The 25,535-nt window shown below is 40.0% G+C and overlaps 2 long non-coding RNA genes across 2 annotated transcripts in view; both read right to left on the bottom strand.

Moving 5' to 3' along the window:
• Window positions 8,911-25,535, bottom strand: part of LOC107608891 — a 42,714-nt gene continuing 26,089 nt past the window's right edge. Inside the window, exon 3 of the long non-coding RNA XR_002351207.1 lies at window positions 8,911-8,974. This is a non-coding gene — a long non-coding RNA (uncharacterized LOC107608891). The remainder of the gene's footprint in view (window positions 8,975-25,535) is intronic.
• On the bottom strand, window positions 15,727-17,580 carry LOC110264887. The gene is made up of 3 exons (XR_002351208.1): window positions 17,564-17,580; window positions 17,327-17,454; window positions 15,727-15,767 (listed from the first exon to the last, which is right to left on the bottom strand). It is a non-coding gene; the product is annotated as an uncharacterized LOC110264887 (long non-coding RNA).

The following is a 25,535-nucleotide window of genomic DNA, read 5'->3' as shown; positions in this document are numbered from 1 at the left end:
GAAAGAGGTTCGAATGGACAATGGAGTGCGAGCAGGCCTTCCAAAATTTCAAAAGGTTCCTGGGACAACCACCTATCCTAACTCGGCCACGGGAAGGAGAACCACTTATATTATATCTCGCAGTAGGAAGTCGGGCAGTAGCCTCAGCACTGGTCCGAGAAGACGACAGTGGGCAACAACCTATATACTTCATCAGCAAGGCACTACAAGGATCCGAACTGAACTACCAAAAAATAAAAAAATTCGCCTATGCTCTCATATTAATATCTCGATGACTTCGTCCATACTTCCAAGCCCACATTATCAGGGTTCGGACCAACCAGCCCATAAAAGGCATTCTACAGAAAAGAGATTTAGTAGGAAGAATCTTACAATGGGCAGTCGAGTTGTCAGAATTCGACCTTCAATATGAAGCTCGGACAGCCATCAAATCACAATATTTGGCCGACTTCATTGCAGAATTTACAGACACCCTGGAAATCCCTACAGAATGGAATCTCTACGTAGACGGCTCCTCAAACAAAACTGGAAGTGGCGCGGGTGTGATAATTGAAAGCGACCAAGGAACCCAAATCGAACTCTCCCTCAAATTCGGGTTCCCTGCCTCAAACAACCAAGCTGAGTATGAGGCGCTACTAGCTGGTTTGAAGCTAGCTAAGGAGGTTGGAGCTCAAAAGCTTATCATCTTCAGCGACTCACAGGTGGTCACTTCACAAATAGCAGGGAGTTACTAAGCCAAGGATCCCACCATGAAAAAGTACTTGGACAAAACCAAGAAACAGCTCAGACAACTCGGGGAATATGAGGTCCGCCACATACCCCGAGAACAGAATGCTCGAGCTGATGCACTCTCAAAATTAGCCAGCACCAAACCAGGGGGCAACAATAGAAGCCTCATCCAAGAGATGCTGCAGAACCCGTCAATCTCGGAAGAAGAAAATATCCTAGCCATAACAGGTCTGGATCAAGGATGAATGACTCCCATAATTAATTACCTCAAAATAGAAACACTCCCTACAGATAAGAAGGAGGCAAAGAGGTTAAAATGGGAGGCACAATACTACACCATCATAAATAATACTCTATACAAGAGAGGGATTTTGACACCACTATTAAAATACGTGCCGACTTCCAATACAAAAGAAGTTTTAGAAGAAGTACACAGTGGCATCTATGGCAACCACCTCGGAGCACAGGCACTCACCAAGAAAGTACTCCGAGCCAGATTTTATTGGCTGACCTTACAAAAAGAAGCAACAGAATTTGTGAAGACATATCCACCCTGTCAGAAACATGCCAACTTTCACATCGCCCCACCAGAGGAGCTCATCAGCGTAACCTCACCCTGGCCATTCGCAAAATGGGGACTCGATCTTCTTGGACCCTTCCCTCAAGGATCAGGACAAGTCAAATTCCTCATAGTGGGGTAGACTATTTCACAAAATGGATCGAGGCAGAACCCCTAGCTAACGCCACGGCTCAAAGAAGTCGAAAATTCCTATATAGAAACATTGTCACAAGGTTTGGTGTTCCATACTTTATAACCACAGACAATGGCACTCAATTTACAGTGCAGGCTTCAGAAAGTTGGTGGCCGATCTAAACATAAAATACCAATTCACATCCGTAGAACACCCCCAGGCCAATGGACAAGCAGAAGCTGCTAACAAAGTCATATTAGCCGGGCTAAAACGGAGATTACAGGATGCAAAGGGAGCCTGGGCCGAAGAGCTCTCACAAGTCCTATGGGCATATCGGACAACACCACACTCCACCACAAAGGAATCACCCTTCCGATTAGCTTACGGAATGGAGGCAATGATCCCAGTGGAGGTCGAAGAAGGGTCGCCCAGAGTGATCCACTACAATGAAGAGGCCAACTCCCAACTTCAAAGGGAAGAACTCGACCTACTTCCAAAAATTCGAGAAAGAGTTCGGATCAGGGAAGAGGCATTAAAATGACGAATGGCTTCAAGATACAATCAAAAGGTAGTGCTGCGAGGTTTTGTCGAGAACGACCTCATCCTAATCCGAAATGATATCGGAACAACTCGACCTGGAGAAGGAAAGCTGGCAGCAAACTGGAAAGGACCCTACTGAGTCATAGAAGTACTTGGAAAGGGCTACTACAGGCTGTCCAAACTCGAAGTGCGAGAGCTTCCCAGGTCATGGCACGCTTGCAACCTACGAAGGTATTATAGTTAGAGGTAATAAGGATCTTAGGATAAGGTGCACTCTTTTTCCTGAAAAGGTTTTTTAATGAGGCGCCAAGCCAAGATTCGTAAAATACCTAACTTAGAGGAGCAAAACTTCCACATGTATATATTTGCATATTTTCTATTTTGAATAAAGTTTTTCAGACTTTCTACAAATCCTTTATCGAGACGCATTAATCTAAAACGCAAAAAATTTATCGCCCGATTATAAAGCTACAGATCGACAGAAAGTGAAAATCAAATTCACTGCACGATCACGGTAAAGACCAACAAAGATGAAAACCAAATTCATCAAAAGGTCGACCAACGGGGATCAAACCCAATTTCTATAAAATCGGCAAAGATGAAAAGGCGACAGAAACAGAATAATGCAAGAAGTTATCGAAAGTGATCCATAGAAAGGACCTGACGATGTCTTAATAAAAATGGGTCGCTAAAAATAACTTAAAGACCGACCGACGTAGAAGAAGTGGGACCAGTCGACCACAAAATCCAAAAGTTATAAAAAGTAAATCCCTAGAAAGAGGCCTGGCCAGCCCTAAAAAGGAGGATTACTAGAAATAACTTAGAAGGGACCGACGTGATGAAGTCGGCCCAAAAACGAAAAGTTATAAAAAGTAATCCCTAAAAGAGACCTGACAAAGGTCCAAAAAGAGGATTACTAGAAATAACTTAGAAGGGACTAACGTGATGAAGCCCAAAAACGAAAAGTTATAAAAAGTAATCCCTAAAAGAGACCCGACAAAGGTCCAAAAAGAGGATTACTAGAAATAACTTAGAAGGGGCCGACATAATGAAGCCGGGCCAAGCCAAGAAGTTATGAAAAAGTAATCCATAAAAGAGACCCGACCAAGGTTCAAGAGAAATGGATTACTAGAAATAACTCAGAAAGGATCAAAGTCGACTTGGCAAAGCTACCAAAAGTTATAATCTAAGAAGTCGGACAATAGAAGGCAGGCACTATAAGGGACCCAAGTCGGACCCAGAAAGCCATAACTTCACAAAAATCAAATTATCGGCACCATATCAGAGAAGGCAAAGAAGACTAGTTGCACAAAGCTAGCTTCAACCCAAACAGAAAATAAAACACAAAAGGCAATCAAAAGAGATTGGACAACAAGACTCCAACACTCTCAAGATTCCCTAAGTTTTCAGAAAAATACAGAAAAGCATATCTCAAAGAGAAATAAGGTTGCTATAAAAAGGCCACCTGAAGTCGACCCCAGAAGCCCTAAACAACTACCTTTGTTTTTTCAAAATAAAAGTTGCTGAAAAAGCAACTAAAAGTATCCAGAAGATAAGAGCATCGACTACAAAATAAAAAGAATTCAAAGTCCACAGGTCGGGCTATATACAAAACATCCAGAATAATCATAGAGGATCCAAAGGGTTCCCAGTTGCAGAATCACGAGGTGAAAGAGGACGAGTCTGAAGAGGCATCGCATCTACCGTCCTATCATCCCGGTTTAGGACCTGACAATCAGGATCCGACTCGGGACGACCAACCTCAGCTGCAGGAGTTGAAGAAGTAGGCGCAACAGAGACTTTGGCGGCAGGCACAGGAGGAGGCTCGTCGTCGTCATCATCATCAGGGTCATCAGGGACAATTTTATCATCCTTCACAATGTTGTCCAAGCTGAACAGAGTAAGGTCGAGCTTGGGCGCAAGAACTCGAACCCGCTCCTTCAAATTCTCATAAGCAGCATTAACACTGCCTACAAGATGACCTTGAAGCTCGGCATAATCAGCTCGGACAGACTCCAAACTCTCCTTGAGATCCATCATCTCCCTATAAGTGGTGACATAGCTCTCCTTATGCTTCAATGCCGTATCCTCAGCCAACTTTGCAGAGGCCGCCAAAGCAATAGCTCTAGACTTTTCACCCTCTAACTCCTTCTCCAACCTAGTCACTTTCACCTCGAGCTCCTCTTTCAAACCCTTAATCCAGTCAAACTCTGATTTGGCCTCCTCCATAAAGGCCTTCGTCGCATGGATAGGAAGATCTTGGACGGTTCGATATAGAGCTGCCCCCATATGTGCCATCTTGATGCTGCTCCGAGTTATAAAATCCAAATAACGAAGAAGAGAAACATCGTCAGTAGGAATGACACCATAGGGACCGATCTGCTGGTCGACAAACCCAACAGCGTCGAAATCAGAAGCATCTAGATTGAAGGGCTCAACTGTCCGAGGTCTTTTGGAATAAGGAATGGCCGTAGGAGAAGAAACAGTAGCAGAAGCCTGGGGAGGATCGAGCACATGGACCCAAGGGGTAGGAATCATCCTCCTCGGTCCAGGAGAGCTTGGTACTAATGGCTTTGGCAGAACATGAGAAGATCCTTCCCCAGCCACCTTGGCCGAGATGTTCCGGGAAGCTGTAGCCTTTCTCGCCTTTTCAAAGGCCCTCATGGAGTCATTGTTTTTAACCATTTCTAAAAAGTACAAACAAAACAAAGTTACGAGGCTGGAAGAAAAAAAGACAAGAAACAAGTAAATAAAAAGAAGCCGACCACTACCCAGCTTGGCTCGGACAAGAGAAGGGTCTCCTAAAAATCTCTTTGTATCGAGATAAGGAGGTTGTCCCCAAATCCCTCCAACAAAGTCACAAAAGCCTGCTCAACCTCATCAAGCATCTCCCACGTATATCTAGATACTACAACTTTCCTTTGCTAACACAAAGGGAAGGCAGGTTCACCAATTGATTCCAAGAAAAAAGGCCGAGCTCCCTCGACAGCTCAAACCTTGAAGAAGTAATTCTTAAAATTTCTAAAAGACTCATCGTACATAGAAAATACTTTGTGCCCTTGGGCAGACCTGAAAGAAACCCAAGAAGCTTTCTTTTTTGTAGTCCCGTGCTTAGTCAAGACAAAAAGATACAGAAAGAGAGTTTGAGAAGGTATGACATCCAACTCTTGGCAAAGCAACTGAAAGATCTTGATAAAGCCCCAGGAATTCGGATGGAGCCGAGACGGGGCCACATTACACGACCATAACAAGTCGGTCTCAAAAGAAGTAAAGGGAAAGGTAATGTTCAGCTGGCTGAAAAAATAGTCATAGGCATAAAAGAAGGGACGCTCCCCTTGGGTCAGAGAAGGAAAACAAACCCTCTCCTCGGAGTCCGGCGGTACCAACTCATAATCCTTCTCCTGGTCTCTACGGTTACAGATACGGTGACGTTTTCTAAGTTCCACAAGATACTCGGGATCAACAATCGAAACACACATCAGAACAAGGGAGTCCAGCCAATCGGACATGCCCTCAGAAACTTTGGAGGAGGTCTCAACAATATTTTTGCGAGAGGAAGACATGGTCAACTAATCCTACAGCGAAGAAAAAAGAGAGGAATTACTAAATAAACAGCTCGGCCATCAGCTCGGACAAATATGACTAAGAGCAACACAAACAGCAAAAAGGATACCCAGGACCCACACCAAAGATCCAGTGGCACCCTTTGGAGGTAATTATGGAACAAGGACTTGGGAAAATCTACAAGCCTACATCTCTACACCTCCTAACAAGAAGATAACCCTTTTTCAAAGATAACCCCTTTTTAACAAAAGTGACACTCCGACAAGAAAGCCACAAAATTCAAAAAGCCATCAAAAGTAGCTGTCAACATCAAAACAAGATCAAAATCACCAAAAGGCGCAATCTTTTCCCAAAAAATCAAACAGTTCCATCATCCCAAATTTCCAAAAATGGTGACGCAAACTGAGACAATAACAACATTCAAAACCCTAAAAGCATCAACTATGAGGGAAAAAGCTAAGGGGCATACACAAGGCAAAGGAACTCCAAAAAAACATGCATCACAGCAACAACCAAGCATAACGACACAAAAAGGCTCAAGCTTTCCAACATAAATTCAAGCAAGATCAAAACTTTTCCGTAAAATAAAACAATGCAAGCAAGAAGAAGAATAGTAAAGAAAGAAAGAAAGAAACAGAAAACCAACCTGAAAAGATGAGCGGACGATGAATGCTGAAAGGTTGAAGCAACAATGAAACCGAAAGATCACCCTTCAAAAGAACAAAGGCACCAAAACAGTCACCAGTGGCGTCACAGGGAGAAGCGCGAAAAACGTAAAAAGCAAAAGAATCTCAGGCAAACCAGAAGAGAGAAAAGCGAAAAATGGAGTTTCGGGAAGCAGAAGAGAGAAAACGGAAAGCAAAGGTCTTTTTGCAAATTCAAAATGAAAGTGGGAGGCAAAGGAAACAGAGCATTAAAGAAATTAATGGGTTATTAAAACCCTCACACGTTCCCAAGACAGAAAGACGCGCGTTTCAAAAGAGCGAAAGAAACGCCTGTTTTAAAAAATCAAGGAAAAACGTTCCGCGTTCAAAGGGAAACTTTACAAAGAAGAAGTCGACAAAATGCTCGTGTTCGACCTCACCAGAGAAGGATCGAAGTCCTAAAACTAAGACTCGACCTCAAAAGAAAGACCGAGCTCGAGCAGGGGCACTGTTCATATCATGGATCAAGCTGTCTGACCCGAGATGTTTAGCGACAAGGCGACCGACCTCTTCAGGTCAAACTATCCGACCTCTTCTCAAAGAGCTCGGCCAAATTGCCAGGAAAGCCCAATAAATGCCCAGATAGAGGAACACGACCCAAATCTAAAGGCAACCCAAGCCTATAGAGATAAGGGCGGTTCCTTTGAAGATAAGATGACTTCACTCAAAGATTAGATAAGATAACTATCTTATCCCTAGAAAGGTCATCTCCTACTATTATAAATACACTGGAGCACCCAAGTATAACTCATGCTCTGATTCTATTAAAAACCTGCTTAATACCCTTGCTAACTTAAGCATCGGAGTCCCTTGCAGGTACCCCCACCCTCCGGTGATGAAGGATCAGCACCACCACTAAGTCCAACAAGTCGGACATGGCAGCTCCGGCCGCCGCCCACCGGCCAGACACGTCATCTCCGACCAGTACAGAAGATCTCGTCCGAAATCGACCTACAGTTTCAGGTAACTCTCAAAACAATAGTGATGATAACTTGTTCCATAATACAACTACTATTTTTTCTAAAAGGACTTCTTGTAATACATAGTCTGAAATGCATAACTAAATCCTAGTAAGAGTCTTTTGATCGGTCTCTTTTCATTGTGCCACTTCCATTATGTCCCGCATTTATCTTTGCCATCAATTGTAACTCTAACACCATTTTGTGTAAAAAATACCATCATACGAACTTTTCACACCTCAAAATTGATGCAATCATCAAATTGTTTAATTCCAAACTTCATCATAGATGACATCTACAAAATAAATTTGTCCTAGAACTCTTTTGAGTTTTGATACTACTTATTATGAATTTAGCCGATAAAGAACGGCATGGAAGTGAAAGCCTAACAAAATGGCACAAGAGAAATTTACGTGGCTCAATTTAAAATCTATGTTTACGAACAAAACAACAATAAAATATTTTATTATCAAACATGACAAGTTACAAATGGGTGACAACTCCACCTATTCAAAAATATCTAAGAATGAGATATCAAAGTGATAATATTCTACAAACCCAAATTTCAAATCAAATTCACCCAAAATACATATTGATATTACATTAATAATATATACAAACTCCACCATCACAAATAACACTAAGCTATTTATAATAATTCCTTTAAGCAAATTAAATGATTGATGCCAGTCACTCACCATTAATTATTATATCACCAAAAAGTAATAATTGACGTCAGTTACTCACCATTAATTATTATATCACCAAATCTACTAATAGCTAATAAAAAGAAAAACAAAGTCAACCTAACACTGTCACTTGGTGGTACATGTGGTTGCTATGATACTCTCTACCTAGGTACTGCCTACCCAAGTCACAATTTAGAGATTAAGAGTGCACTAATTATGATGTTGATACTGATAGGCATTACCTATTCTAAAACACACTTTAGGATCAACTCTAGATGTGAGATTCGGCTTCTCAATTCTAATTTGTTCCAAGATGGCTATTAGTGGATTGTTACTCCAGTTGGCATTTAATTGGTCCCTAAATTTGAGTTTGGAGATAAAATACGCTAACATGTTCCATGCTCTCAGAGTCCAAGAACAACCACATATATAACATGAACTTTTTCAGGGTAGCTTTCTTGGAGGATGGAATCTATTTCTCACAAATCATCATTTGACTTGATGACTTTAATCGGTGCTAGGCAATTCAATTCAACTGTGTAACACACTACCACACAGAGTTTTACACCTAAGATGTAAAACAGAGGTGGTGTGGTATTACGACCTCTAAAATAAAATATATATAATAATATATAACAAAGGTTATAGTATACTAGGAGCCTTGAAAAATAGGTAAAGCAAAATCACAAAATAAAAAGCGCAACGCTCAGGAAATAGAGTTACTTGCGTGCGAAGAAACCTAAAGGTTTAAGGATAGAAATAAGCGAGAGAGTAAAGGAAGGCCAAGAATACAACATAACTAGCTCCTGACTCAGCCTGCGAAGTCAAGGCTGGCCAGAGAATATATATATATATATATATATATATATATATATACATATGAACACACATAGGTATCCCCAAAATATACCAAAATACCAAAATAAACTCCTATCTCTCCCTCAACCTCGAGGAGCAGCATACACAAGTTACTTGGAGAGTAAGCTAAACAAATATATACATATATACAACCAAAAACCAAAATACACCCAAGAACAACCCAGGGACTACTCCGCTTGAAGATCCAGACACCTAGCGAGGAGCCTCTTGACCTGCATCTGAAAATAACAACACAGTATGGGATGAGAACCGGAGGTTCTCAGCATGGTAAAGTGCCACGCGTATAATAAATAAGGTCTTGGGAATGCCAGAGGCAATCCTAGAACTCCGTCATTCAGTTATCAAACTTAATTTCTAAAACAGAAGCCATAAATAGAGGTAGGTAACCTAAATATTCCTAAACTTACTCACTTTCTAAACATAACATAACTCCAAACCATTTCACCCTTTCCTCCGTTCCCCCGTCATCCAGAATTCAGCAGAGACAAGCAACCAAACAAGTTCACGCACAGGTAATAAGCAGATAGTGCAAGTAGCAAGTATTATAAGTAGCAGAAAGTATATATTCAATTAGGCAAACTCAGGAAATGCATAGCAATCAAAACAAACAAATACACATGATGCATGCCTATTCTATGGCTGGTGAGGCTCATCTGTCGGTTATCCAGCCAACCCGACAAGTCCGAAAACCTTAGACTGTCCCCCGTCGCGCATCCCCAAGAGTTTATGCATAGATTTCACAATCAATTATCATTCAAATCACTTAATAGAGGCTATCCATACCCGGGAATTTATACGTGCCCAGTCACCCTTACGACGTAGGGTCAACAGAGTATCGAGATTCAACCTGGAACACGTGGTGGCAAGCCACGGTTCTTACCCAGGAAAACTCGTATCTCAGATATCATCATTCATAAGCCATTTCATTTTCATAATCAATACATCATCAATTATCGAGCCTTGGCATTAAACTTCTTTAATATTCTTATCTTCTTCATATAAGCCATCATTTACCTCTTACTTCACCCGCAAGTTATCCTATTTTCCTAGCTTTATTTATCTACTGGATTTAGTACTATACTTTAAGTCTTAAAAGGAAGAAAATGGAGGTTTAGAAGTGGAAATTTGGTTTAAAACAGCCAAAATCCGGTTTTGCAGCAGGCAGTGGTCACGCGTACGCGTATACCACGCGCACGCGTGGAGCGAACAGCAAGTCACGCATACGCGTGAGTCATGCGTATGCGTGATCATGTGCATTAGCTTCTCACGCGCATGCATGGATTCTCGCGCATGCGTCGTTAAAATTCCACGCCACGCATACGCGTGGATGGACATTTTTCCAAAATTGGCAGAATGCCCAGAAAGCTGCTACAACCAGTTTTTATTACCCTGTAACACAATTTTATACACCAAACTTCCGTCGTCCATAACTTTCTCTACAAAGATCCATTTTTCACAAAATTGGTATTGTTTAAAAGCTTATAAAACCATATTTTATTTGAAATAAACCTCAATTCCATCCAAAATTTGAGGAGTAAGTTATGGACTTCCAAAGTTCACCAAAATTCACTTTTACCAATTTGCTTCCAAACCCCATTTTCACCAATTTCAAGTTCCTTACCATCAAACATGCACATTACTAACACATCAAGCCTATTTCATTAACATCCACATCCAATTTACCTTCAACTAATCCAATAAGCCTTAACCACCAATATATATCAACATACATCACCTATATGAACAACCATTCATTTACATATATCAACTTTTCCCATATACTAACCATTCATCACATATATTAACCCTTTGTCAACACACATCAATTAAATTCCATTAACATATATCAACCCTTCATTAATGGTCTCAAGAACACAAATTCAATACCAACAATTCATACTCATAATTTCTAACACTAGCTCAATTTCAAGAGCACACATTCAATAACTTCAACACCTCATAAATTCCAATACATGTTCATCCACAATTTATTCAACAACTTCACAAGACTAATCATTAAATGCAATTAACTAATTTAACTTAACCTATGGTTCTTCTAGCCTAAGTTTTCACAACACCTTAAATGTTAAATGCGCGAAACTTAAACCATACCTTGGCCGATCACTTTATTCAATCCAAGGCAGCCTCACAAGCTAGAACACAGCCCTCCAAGCTCAAATAAACCAGCCACAAACCAAGCCTTGATCACCAATAAGCCTACAAATACTCACTTTTCAATTTCAATGCCTATATATGACTCTATTCACCCCTAATTCACATACATATCCAAATTCAGATTTTTTTCATCAAGAATTCAAAATTGACTATGTTTTGAGTGATCCTTATCACACCCATATGCATAGTAACTCGAGCCCAATAAGTTCCGAAAGCTAAATTGAACCTAGAACACCAAATTGGGCAAGATTTTATCACAAGGGTTCAATTTCACCATAAGAAAGGGGGTGGAGATTCTGGAATGAAAATGAAACTTATCGGTGAAATTGATCCAATAGAAATGTAGAGCTCGATGCACTGGACGCGTGGCCACAAATGGTGCGGCGATCTGAGCTCGGATGAAGAAGATATGTTGGATTGAAGTGAAAGCTAGGGTTGAAAGCTTCTTCCCCCTTCTTCCTTAGCTGTGCAACATTAATGAAGAAGAAGGAGAAAAGAGAAGCTAGCTCATTAAAAGGGAATGGGTTGAATTGGGCCTTGGGCCCATTTTGGGCCCAGTTCACCCGGTTCGGCTTGTTCGGCCCAATCTTAGGCTAAATTCTTCGAAATTAGTGTCGAAATTCTCGTTTTAACGAGATTTATCTTATTTTAATATTAGATTCACATTTTTAATATCCCTTGTTAAAATTTAATTTATTAAATAATTATTTACTGATTTTACGGGGTTTACATCCTACCCACCTAATTAGGAATTTTGCCCTCAAAATTCAGATTCAGTTATCTGAAAAGAGGTGTGGGTAGTCTTTCAGCATATTCTGAGTTTTTTGAAGCTAACCTCATCACTCGAAGTGTCAATCCCCTTTTATTTAAACTGACTTAGGTTGTAAGACATGCATTTGTTTTAGAAGCGTGTTTCAGAAGTTACGAAGTGTGGAGTGTACGTTGAATAGGTTCGAAAGGTACGGAAGAAAAATAATTTGGCACACCACTGACCATCAATACTCTCCAATAATTGAAATGGGCTAACTTAGCAGGGTTTAACTTCTTAGTTTTTGATTGCTCGTCCGATTCTAGTTCATTGAAGTAATGTTCAAAAATAGGTATCTTCTTCCTTCCAACTTGAGAAGTCTTCTTCTTAGATCTGCCTATCTCTTTTGTCGGCTTCCATAATGAGAATTTTAACTCAAATTTGCGTAACTTTTTCTCTGTTGTCTCGGCTATCAAATTCAGGAACTAAGACGTTTGATGTTCCAGTTTCCAATTAATTCAGAGGTGTTTAGCGTATTGTGGAGTCTCACCTTCTCCCAGATGTATAGTCTCGTTGATATCCCTAATAAGTAGTTTGCTCCGATGGGCAAAACGGACTTGATCACTTGATCCACGAGTTCCTAACAGCATCACCTTTTGTCCTAGACCTTGGCAATCTATTACGAAATTGATAGCTATTCCCTTTTACTTTTAATGTAGAACCTTCGATGATTGTGGCATTTCGAACGGCTTCTGGTGGTCTCTTATTTCTTTCTCATACGTCAAACTTGTAATCACATAGATTTCCACTTAATTCTTCACTTCTGGCTGCTCAAAATATCTTCTTGGATTCGTGGTAGGTTTTAGAAATCTTAAGGTAACTTCGAAAATCCTCTCTTGTAAGCTTCGGGTAATAGTTTCTTATTTCAACTTCCGACCTCGACACATAACCCTCTCTTGGTATTTTCTTGATTCAACCGACTTCAGCACTCTTAGTAGCTCCTTATCATCGTTATTGCACTCCTTAAGTCCTTGACTCTACGATCTCTATTTCGGCATTAGGTATATAAATCTCTTCTTAGTTCCCTCTTGTTTACCAGACTTTGACATCCTCGGTAGATCTTTATCATCTTCTTACGCTTCCTGCATTTCGTCCTTGCCACATTTTAAGACCGCAATAGATTTAGTTTGAATCCTTTAGTTATACCCTTGATATCCAATTTAAAGTTCCAACTTACCTAGCCTTCCTTCCTCTGAAATTTATATCCAAGCATTTTCCCAGAAACTTCTTACTCAAGGCGTCCGTTACCACTTCACGATGTTGTATTTACACGTATTCTAAACCCCTCTGGTAATGTATCGCACTAATTTCGAGTTTTTAAATAAGTTCGGGTATCCTGATTACTGGATTTGGGGTTAATCCTTCTCTTGGAGTTCAAAAGCTCTCTTCATATTTGGGTATCCATGTAGCCAGTGTATTTATAGCGCGTTAAACTAATCATAGGCTTTGTGGTCGGCAAGAATTTAAAGCTCCAAAACTCTTTTTGACGGTGCACGCTTACATGCTTCATCTTCCGTGTCCAAAAGTCTTGCTCTTAAGGAATCAACATCTCAACAGTTGTAGCTATAATTTATATGTGATACTAATATAGGCTCGAGTTAATTTTCAAAAGGACATTAAGCTCGAAAAATGAATGAGCAATACAAACAGTGTTCATAATAAGTCAGAAAGAAAATTTTGTATACGGTTAATCAGGATTGTACCAAAATGATGGAATACACAAGGAAAGGAACCTAGGTGCATCTCAAGAAAAGAGTTCAAATTAAAGACCTTTGGTAGAAAGAACAGAGCGTATAGAGTCAAAGAAGTCTCAGCTGATTCTGAAGAACATGGTTTGCGAATAAGGGCAACTCTAGTCATAGCGAGCACACAAGATTCAAGGATCACGCATTTATACCAAGACAAGCTCAGACTCATCCTGGAAGAAACAAAATTCATGTGCATAAGGAGTAAAGTTAGAAAGGTAGTCAAGCCATTTAGGAAGAGCTCCGGATAGAATGTCAATGTAGGTTTTAAAAGAAGGATTAGATTGAGTCACGAAGGTTCATTAGCACACTCTCTCTGCATAAGGCTTTCTGCCGTTCTCTTCCTTCGTCTCTGGCATAACTGGCGCTTCCCACAAAGAAATAGTTGGTTAGATGATTCCCTCTTCTAGTACTCCCTTCTACTCAATCTTAAATTCTACCGATTATAATAATGTCTTTGCTTGTGGTGCGATTGAAGTTAATCCGACTTCCGGTACTAAGCCTATCGCAAACTCGCTTTCTCTTTGAAATGGAAGTTCTGACACACCTTCAAGAATTGTCTTAGAAACTCTCTCGTATAGGGATTTGGTTTCATCTTCACTTGCCTCTTAACAATTAACAACCAAAGGTTGAATTTGCTCTATTCCTCTTCCTCAAAGTTTCACCGTCACTGGATTCCGAACAATAACTCCGCGTAGCCCTCAACACTCCTGATTCCTTAGATATGGTCCAACTTGCTTCCACTATACGGTCCAACCTGCTTTCACTATACGGTCCAACCTGCTTCCACTACGTCACTTAATCCTTAACCTTCAAAAGCCTAACCACTCCTCTAAGTTAGCTAAGTATCACTTCGTCTCAACAACCAATAGTTTTTGACTAATTATTGACTTGGACCTCATGATTACCGAAACTTGTTATGCATCACGAACGAATATTACATATCAATGGTATGCAAGGAAGTTAAAAATTCAACTGCTGGTTAATAATTACCTCGGGTCTGAAAATTGGATTCGGTTGCATTCCAGCTTTCTCTGTATGAATAATTCCAAGAAATATGCCCTGGTCTCCCGCACTTGTAACATACGCCTAATCCAGCCCTGCATGGTCTGTTTGGATGGTACTTCTTGCATCTTGAGCACCTTAAGTCATCCGGTTGAGCACTAGTTTGCCCTTCTGAATTCGGATCCGAACGGTTGTCATTCTTTTGGTCATTGTTCCAGCGCTGGAAATGTGAAGCGACAAAACAATTCTTTTTGAAATTTTGGCTCCTAGGTGTAATAGGTCCCTTTTTCTTTGTGAAGGATTCCCGGCAATTATTCCCTGCTACCTCAGTCCTCCATGAGCTTTCTCCCATTGCCTGACCCGTGTTAACTTGCCCCGGATAACCTGCTGGCACCCCTGTATTCGGAACATTATGTCTACCTTCATATTCATTACCACCATCGTTGCCAATTCCAGCTTGTGGTTCCATCCCATCCATCACTCAGACGGTTGCAGCAGCAACAACACCAATGGCAGCAACAACACTCGTCATTGCGGTCACGATATCAGTCAAACTACCTACCGGTATGGTCACCTCATTAGCTCTCCGTCCTCGACCTCGATTACGCTCACGACCGTGCCCACGAGACGCCATTTGGTTCCTGTTCATACCAAACAAGTGATATCAAGGTGATCAGTCTCAATATCTCAAGTCCAGTATTTCAAAGTCCCAGATGCATGCTCATGAGCTTTCATGCCACATATATCAGTTAGATACCCTAAATAGCATGTATAGACACTCAGAGTATGCCCAGAGGCATAATCAGTCCGTCCCCCAGGCTCTATAAGAACGAACTGCTCTGATACCATAATGTAACACCCTACCACACAGAGCTTTACACCTAGGATGTAAAACAGAGGTGGTAAGAGCATAATGTAACACCCTCACTACCAGAATGTCACGCTTCCGGTTGCGCCATTCTGATAGCAAGAAGTATTACGACTACTTTATATATTTAATATTAAAATAGGAGCCTATGACTCGACACGGAATCGCTGATCTTTTTTTTTGAAAATCAAAAATAAATACTTTATCATAAAAAAAATAAACAGGCATAGATTCATATACAAGACTTTTTACATAATAGCTCATAATATGATATACATATAAAATATGCAACTCCTATCCCTCTTATAAAAATTGTAATAACAAAGATGAGGGAAGAAAAAATATCTAATTAATACAACATATAAACCAAAACGCAGTATAATTCTTCATAATGCTCCTTCATCCAATTCCTGAAAAGATAAAGTTGTAGGGGGTGAGAAGCTAACCACACGGTCTCACCACGGAGTTTCAGAATTGTCATAAGAAGATATTTAATAAGAAAACTGTTTTCAAGCTCAGTGATTATCATTGCCTTATGAATCCTTTTAAAAACCAATAGCTAATCGTTCAAAACCTTTTCAATGAAACAATGTTTAACCTTTCAGAAATTCAAAACCTTTCTTTTCTTATTAAAAAAAATCTCAATTAGAAACCAACCACGCAATCAATCAACACAGTCATCAATTCAGTACCAAAGTTCATTCTCAAATGTAGCACACCAGGGCAAACACAGACAAGACAGACAAAGAAAGCACAAGTTTATGTAGCAGTTACAGAAAATAGTTCAGGTAGCAGTTAAGAACAGTTTAACAATTAGGCAAACCAAAACAGAATTCAAACCCAAGCAAAGCATACAAATGCATATGATGCATGCCTGTCTTATGGCTAATGAGCTCATCTGTCGGTTATCCAGCCAACCCGACAAGTCCAAAAACCTTAGACTGTCCCCCGTTGCGCATCCCCATGAGTCTATGCATAGCTTTTTCTCTTATTCAAATATCAATTGCTCAATGGGGTACCATTCCCGGGAATTTATATGTGCCTGGTCATCTTTACGACGTAGGGTCAACAGAGTATCGAATTTCAACCTGGAGCAAGTGGTGGCAAGCCACTGCGTCTACCCAGGAAAACTCGTGTCTCAGATAATTCAAATTTATAAGCCATATGAATAATTCAAAGATCATATCTTAACATTCTCAATCCATATCTCAATATTCTCAACATTCTCAACATCATCATCATTCATCAATCCATATATCGTTTCCAAATTCATTCAAAAACCATATTTCAAAGAAAACCCTCATCATCCTTCTTTCCATTTCGTTCATTATAAATCAATCTTAAAACATATAATGTTCAAAAACAAATCTTTTTAAATAATTACTTCAAATGAAACTTCCAATTTTATAAAATTTCGGCAGCATCTCCTCTAAAACTCGGACTCTGCCACCTTTTCTGGGTCCTAACAAAACCATTTCTCAAACTCCTTTCAACTCAATTTCAAAATCAGAACAATTTCAATATCTCAAACCATTTTCAATTTAAATTCTTTTTTTCAAAAAATCAAGCTCATTTCCAATATTATAACCCTTTCCAGAGTCCAATTTATTTTCGACAAAGTCAACTAACATTTTCTCAAACTGTTTCCAACGATTTTAAACCCAAGTCATTCACAAATCTCAAATCATTTTCCGAAGCCAAACTAATTCTAACATCAAATTATTTTCCAATTCTCAAATTATACTTGATAAACATTTGAATCAGATTTTCAAACTAATCTTTCATTCACTATCTCAATACCAACTTAATATCCAGAACTAGCCACAGTCAAGCAAGCAATCACATTCATTCAAAGCAATTCAGTTCAATTCATAAGACTCCATAATCACCAAAAAATATTTATTTACCTAAATACCAATTTATAACAATTCTTAAGCATAAAAACAAGTTTTAATGAAAATGCCCCTACCTCGATGTCGCAATTGTATTATTTAACGTTACAATTTCCTCTATCCCCAATTCGTGACAGCAGTAGTCATTCCAACATAACCGGAACGACAGCGGCATCACCCACAACTCTAGTAGCAACAACAACAACTTTGGAAGGAAATTTAATAGAAACTGAAGCAAATACAAGGGCAAAATAGAACAGATCATCAAAGGAGCAATAATCAGAATATTGGTTGTAGAACAAAACCAATCTTACTAAAAGAAATACGGGAATAGAGCAGCAGCTCTGGAACTCAAAAGAACACAAACCAGAGACCAGGGCATACATCCTAGTGGCAGCATTAACCGGGGTAATAGCGACGTCGATTCCAATGATACTCCAGTAATAGTGACATCAGTAATCCTCACAACAGTAACCAAGGTTGCAACAAAATAGAGAGTTCAAATTCAATGGAATCGAAAATGGAAATGAATTTAATGGAATCAGAAATAGAGATAGCTTACAATGAAATAATAAAGCAACAACAATAGGGTTTCCGGGTAGCTCCATCGTTAGTTCCCAACAACTCCAACGACAATACCCATGGCGGCAGAGACTTTGGCAATTGCGAAACCAGAAGCAGGGGCAGAATAGAACAAGGACAGCAATAGCTTCTTCTGACAATAGCTCCTTCTCTGACGAGCTTCAATGGTGGCAGAACAGTGACCCTAATGGCGGCACAGGACTCACCGACGACCCTGGCAACGGCGGAGATCCTTTCTTCCTCTTCTACATATGTGCTCTGCAATGATGACGGCTTGGGCAGTAGCGACGGTTTACTAATGTATGAAAATGAAGGTAAGGTTGTGGTGGTTTGTTGGTAAATCTTGTTAATTAGGTAATGAATGTTTGGTATGAGATGATATGTATATTGAGGTATATTTGTTTGAGGTAAGGTGTGGAGGTCTTGGAATTTTTAAATGGTGTGTGGTTATGTTGAATATGAGTAAAGGAAGTGGGATTGAGTTTAGTCTTTGTGAAAATTTGAGGTTTGAGCTTTCTGTGCAAAGTTGGTTTTTGGCCGAATTTCGGCGAGCCATAACTTGGCTTTCGGACTCCCAAATGGTTTCAAACTTGTTTTATGTGAAAATTGATCCGTGAATCTTATACTATTCAAAGAACGGATGAAAAATTATTTAAAACAAAAAAGTTATGCGTGTCAGATGTTTGAGATTAGAAATTAAAATTCTGCAGCTTTTGAAACTTAGTGAAATTTTTTGGAAAAACGCATGCCCACGCGTACGCGTGACATGGAACTTTTACGTACACAGATACCCCCTTCGCGTACAAACGCTACTGCCTGGTTTGCATGCGTACGCGTAATCAGGGAATGCGTACGCGTCTTGGCCTAAACGCGTATCGACGCGTACGCGTGGCCCTGTTTTCAGCAAAAATAGATTCTGTGTTTTAAAGCTCAAACTCGAACCTCTAGATTTCTATTTTCATTTCTTTAGTGTAAATATTGTTAGTAAGCTTAACAATAGGATGAAGCTAGGAAAAAGGAGTTAACTTAAAGACAAAGGAAGATAACTAAACTAAGGATTGGAGAAGATGGATTTTGTTTTGATAAGATGATGGAAGAGAGATATATGAGGCAGTTAAAAGAATAATGTAATAGTGAGATTAATGAATGAGATAATCGTGGACATTAACGAAATGAGGACGATGAGACGAGTTATGAATTTATAATTGTGTATCATAAAATATAAGAGGAATGAGTAAATGCTTATGATTTATTGAGAAAGTGCAGTAGTGTCGCGAGTATGCCGAAGATGCATATGTAAGCTAAAGATTTAACATTATTGAGCTTGGGGTATTGTCTGACCCATGTCAGCCAGGGATTAGTCCTATGGATAACATTGAACTTGGGGTATTGTTTCCCCCATGTCAGCTTGGGGTGTTGTCTCTTCTCCCCATGTCAGCTTGGGATTCATCCCATGGATATTGTTGAGCTTGGGAGCATTCTCTTCCCCATGTCATTGATAAACCATTATTTTATGGTTTATATTGTGTTTAATTGTGTGGTTTTATCAAATCTTTACCCACTTATTCATATGATTTGCATGTATTCACAATTCCTTCCTAAAATTGTTCTGTGATTGAAACTTGCTTCCTAGAGACTTTTAATTATGTATTTTAATTCTCCTTTATTCTATTCGATGACGTGATCTGTGTGTTAAGTGTTTCAGGCTTTATAGGGCATGAATGACTTGGAAATTGGAGAGGAGGCTTGCAAAAATGGAAGGAACACAAGAAATTAAGGAGATGACCGGCGAGAAGCGACACGGACGCATGGCTCACGCGACCGCGCGAAACAGAGGAAATTGTAGTGATGCGCTCGCGTGCCTGACGCGAACGCATGGATTGGAAACTGCACAAGTGACGTGAATGCATGGACGACGCGCACGCATGGAAAGGCAAAACGCTGGATGACGCGATCGCGTGACGTGCGCGATCTGCAGAATTTACAGAATTCGCTGGGTACGATTTTGGGCCATGTTTTGACCCAGTTTTCGGCCCAGAAAAACATATTAGAGCTAGGGAACATGCAGAGACCAGGAAACAACATTCATTCCGCATAATTTTAGTTTTTAGATCTGAATTTACTCCTTCTCTAGGTCTTCTCTCTACACATTCATAGTTCTTAGGATTTTGTTTTTGTTACTTTTTGGATTGGAATATTAAGAAGAGTTATTACCTCCGCCAAGACTTCATCATTCTAGTTTGTTTCCTTACTTGTCACTTACTCTTTCATATTTTTAATTTGTTCAGAGTTACTATTGGATTATTTTTAGAGTTTATTAATACAAGAACTATTTTCATTTTTAATTGATCTTTTTTATTATTATTTATCATGTCTTCCTTTATTTTCCTTTCTTATTTTGTGAAGTTTACAATCATAATGAGTGAGTAGTTCCATAACTTGATTGGGAGTTGGTTGAAAGGAGAACCTTGAGTTGGAATGCTCAAGAGTAAAATTATAATTGGGTTTATCGTTAGGTCGCCCTCTAGTCACTGACACTAGTCCTTCCCAAGGGAGAGGATTGGAACTTGTGAATAGAAACTGACTTCCAACTTGCTTGACTTTCCTTTATCTGGTAACGAATAACTGAGCAGAACAACCTTCAATTATCAATTAATCTTGGGAGAACTCCAACAAGGATAGGACTTCCGACTAATCTACTCCCGGTCAAGGTTTTTTTATTTAAATTACATAAATTCTCTGATTTAATTTCCTGTCTATCAAACTCAAACCCTTTTGGAAAACATCTGATTGATAAAATAGCACATCTTTCTGCAACTCGTTGGGACACGACCTGGGATTCATACTCCCAGTATTTTAATTCTAATTTTGTGACAACCCTTCTAAATTGATAAGCGGATTTTTGTTGATTGAGAACTGTACTTGCAACGTATATCTTATATTAATTTCTTAATCCGCCAATTTCCGCCACGTCAATTTTTGGCGCCGTTGCCGGGGAGTTGCAATAGAGTGCTAAGTTATTGATTAGAATTTATTTATTTGTATTTTATTTTATCTTGTTACTATGAGATGCATGTTTCTTTCATTAAATGACGCGTTCACTTCCTGATCCAAGCTTGCCAGTATTTGATCCTGAGATTGAAAGAACTATTTCACGTATAAGGCAAGCTCGGCGTCGGTTAGTCCTCTCCGAGGGCAAATCTAAAACGTCACGTAAGGAAGGAACAGTCTCCCTTTCTACTGATTCAGTTGATTTACATGCAGGTGACATGGCAGCACCTAGGAGAGTTACTATCCAGGAGGCTGGAGCCCCTGATTTTACAATGCAACTGTTTTAAGCGCATCACCCAACGGTGGTTGCAGATTTTGAAATAAAGACTGCACTACTCAACTTGATGCCTAAGTTTAATGGCTTACCTGCTCAAGAGCCTATCAAACACCTTAGGAATTTCCAAGCAGCCTGTTCTACTGTCAGGCGTGATGGTGCAGATGAAACCTCTATTTTGTTAAAAGCCTTCCCATTCTCTCTTAAGGGAAAGGCGAGAGAGTGGTACTACACTCAACTCGCAGCAACTGTTTCTGACTAGGATACGCTTAGAAGAGAATTTTTGGAAAAAATCTTTCCAGCTGAAGTTATTGATAAACTGAGGAAAGACATTTCCATGATTGTTTAGGACAAATCCGAGACTCTCTACGAGTACTGGGAGCACTTCAATAATCTTCTGGAAGCATGTCCCTACCATATGATTGGCAAGATAGTGTTGCTCGGCTACGTCACACAAGGCATGAGGCCTCAAGATAAGACCACATTGGAAAGTGCTAGCAATGGGTCTATGAAAAAGTACAAGACCACTGATGAGGCATGGCAATTGATCAGTGACTTAGCTAAATCTACTCGGAATCACAGGCAGAACCAAAGCCGGTCAAAAGCTGTTGCAGAGGTATCTTCTAGCAAAGAGACTACTGCTCTGACTCAGAGTATATGTGAAATGACCAACTTACTGAAGCAGATGCAGTTGAGTCAACAATAAGCACAGCAAAGCCAACAGTTAGTCCCACAGAGAGTGTGCGAAATCTGTGCTGATTATAGCCATTATACTGATGAATGTCTGCAACTCCAGCAGGAAGACAACACTGTGGCAGCCACTCATAACTTCTATGACCGCCCCAATCAAGGATACAATCAAGGTGGTAGCTACAACCATGGATGGCAGGACAATTCCAACCAAGGTTGGAGAGATAATTCTAACCAGGGTTGGAGGGACAACAATAATAGAGGAGACAGAGACAATCAAAGAAATCAGAAGTGGAATAATAACAACAACAGGCAGCAGAACCAGAACCAGCCTTACAAAGCACCTCACATGAGGCAATCCCAAGGACCACAGCACAACCAACAACAAGTTCCGCAGATCACTCAATCTAATTCCTCTCCAAGTGATGAGGTGTTTCAATCCATTGCGCAAGGACAAAAAAACGTGGAAAGTTCACTTAACGGTCTAACATCCGCTATACAAGCTCTCATCTCTCAGCTGGGATCATCCAATACTTCAAACACTCAACATGCAAGCTCCAGTGGAATTCCTTCTCAGCCCTTACCCAATCCAAAGGGTGGCATCAATGCCATCACCCTAAGGTCCGGAATCACACTGCAAGGGAGGAATCAGGAGGAGCCAATCCCATCAGAACACGCCTCAGCTGAGGAGGTGGTGGAAGTAGAGGATGCTGAAGAGGAAGAGGACATACAAGACATGGTTGAAGAAAAAGAAGCACCAAAGGATGCAGACGCTGCAGAAAGCACCATTCCTATTCCATTTCCACAAATTGCAAGGAAGCCCAGGAAGCAGATGGAACTTGATCCCAAAATGGTAGAAATATTCAAAAAGGTTGAGGTAACTGTTTCCCTTTTTGATGTTATTCAGCAGGTACCTAAATACGCAAAGTTTCTAAAAGATTTATGTATACATAAAGACAAAATTAATGAATTAGAAACTATTCCTTTAGGTAGTTCTATATCTGCTTTAATGGGAGGTATACCTGAAAAGTGTAATGATCCAGGTCCATGTATGGTTAATTGTACTATTGGAGGTGTGATATTTTCTGACTGCATGTGTGATTTAGGAGCGTGTGTTAGTATAATCCCTTTGTCTATATATGATACTTTGAGGCTCCCTCCCTTAAAAAGGTCGACAGCTCGTTTTGTGTTAGCAGATAAAAGCATTATTACAGTGGTTGGAATTGCTGAAGATGTATTAGTGAGCATTAAGGGGCTCACATTTTCCATTGACTTCTATATCCTGGAAATGCCCCCTAATGACTCAGGAAGGCCATCATCAATCCTGCTTGGAAGATCATTCCTGAAGACTTCAAAGTTCAAGTTGGACGCATTTTTCGGAACTTATTCTTTTGAAATAGATGGCAGAATAGGGAAATTCAGTTTAAATGGAGCTATGGAGCACCCTCCGGATGATCACTCTATCTCCCAGTGTGACATCATAGATGAAACCGTGGCTGAAGTTCAATAGGAGGAATTAGAAGAGAAGTACATAGGGCAAGGTTCAAGTGTGGGGACATTCTCGGAGGACAATGAGAGCACTTCACCATTATCACTAGCTCCGGATGATCCAGAGCCTGGCTATGAGCATAAATTAGAATTAAAGTCCCTCCTTCCACACCTCAAGTATGCTTACCTTGAGGACAAGCAGAAGTTTTCAGTTATCATTGCAAGGGAACTCACTTCCCAACAAGAAGAACAGCTACTCAGTGTGCTGAGGTTACACAAGAAAGCAATTGGATGGAGCCTAGCGGATATAGTGGGCATCAGCTCTTAAGTCTGTAAGCACAGAATATTCCTAGAAGAGGGAGAAAAGCCTGTCCGTCAACCTCAAAGAAGACTGAATCCCACCATCTTAGAAGTTGTCAAGAAAGAAGTGACCAGGCTACTTGAAGCAGATATCATTTACCCCATCTCAGATAGCGAATGGGTCAGTCCAGTACAGGTGGTGCCCAAGAAGTCTGGAATCACAACAATAAGAAATGAGCATGGAGAGCTTCTGACAACTAGAGTGCAGAATTCATGGAGAGTTTGTATTGACTATAGGCGTCTCAACCAAGCCACTCGCAAGGATCATTACCCCTTGCCATTCATTGATCAGATGCTTGATCGCCTGTCAGGTAAATCCCATCATTGCTTTTTAGATGGTTATACATGCTATTTTCAAATTCATATAGCTCCTGAGGATCAGGAAAAGACTACTTTTACATGTCCTTTTGGAACTTATGCTTATAAGAGAATGCCCTTTAGCTTATGCAATACACCAGCTACTTTCCAAAGGTGCATGATGAGTCTTTTTCTGACCTTATTGAGAACTGTATGGAGGTTTTTATGGATGATTTTAGCGTTTATGGTGATTCATTTAGCCTTTGCTTGGATAGTTTATCTAGAGTATTAGATAGATGTGTTAGTACAAATCTTGTATTGAATTTTGAAAAATATCACTTCATGGTAAAACAAGGGATTGTACTAGGACATTTTGTGTCTAATATTGGAATTTCTATAGATCCAGCAAAGGTGGATGTTATTTCTAGTTTACCTTACCCCTCCTCTATGAGAGAAGTCCGTTCGTTCCTTGGCCATGCAGATTTTTACAGGAGATTCATTAAGGACTTTAGTAAGGTTGCACTACTCTACTCCAGACTACTGCAGAAAGATATTGAGTTCGAGTTCAGTGAGAATTGCAAACAAGCATTTGATAAACTGAAGATCACCTTGACTCAAGCTCCAATTATGAGAGGACCAGACTGGAGCCAGCCATTTGAAATCATGTGCGATGCTTCCAACCATGCAGTAGGAGCGGCGCTGGCTCAGCGTGAAGGTAAGGATCCTTTTGTAATTGCTTAAGCGTCTAAGACTTTAGACGCCGCTCAGTCTAATTACACTATGATGAGCGGATAATTTATACGCTTTTTGGCATTGTTTTTAGTATGTTTTTAGTAGAATCTGGTTACTTTTAGGGACGTTTTCATTAGTTTTTATGTTAAATTCACATTTCTGGACTTTACTATGAGTTTGTGTGTTTTTCTGTGATTTTAGGTATTTTCTGGCTGAAATTGAGGGACTTGAGCAAAAATCAGATTCAGAGGTTGAAGAAGGACTGCTGATGCTGTTGGATTCTGACCTCCCTGCATTCAAAGTAAAATTTCTGGAGCTACAGAACTCAAAATGGCGCGCTTCCAATTGCATTGGAAAGTAGACATCCAGGGCTTTCCAGAAATATATAATAGTTTATACTTTGGCTGAGTTTAGATGACGTAAAAGGGCGTTGAACGCCAGTTCTACGCTGCTGTCTAGAGTTAAACGCCAGAAACAAGTCACAAACCAGAGTTGAACGCCAGAAATACGTTACAACCTGGCGTTCAACTCCAGAAAGAGCCTCTGCACGTGTAACATTCAAGCGCAGCCCAAGCACACACCAAGTGGGCCCCGGAAGTGGATTTATGCATCAATTACTTACTTCTGTAAACCCTAGTAGCTACTTTATTATAAATAGGACTTTTTACTATTGTATTAGATATCTTTTGAACCATCTTTGGATCATATTGATCACGTTTGGGGGCTGGCCATTTGGCCATGCCTGAACCTTTCACTTATGTATTTTTCAACGGTAGAGTTTCTGCACTCCATAGATTAAGGTGTGGAGCTCT

The sequence above is a fragment of the Arachis ipaensis genome, chromosome B07 (genome assembly GCF_000816755.2).
Source record: "Arachis ipaensis cultivar K30076 chromosome B07, Araip1.1, whole genome shotgun sequence".
Lineage (NCBI taxonomy): Eukaryota > Viridiplantae > Streptophyta > Magnoliopsida > Fabales > Fabaceae > Arachis > Arachis ipaensis.
This window is presented reverse-complemented; position numbering and strand designations above follow the sequence as displayed.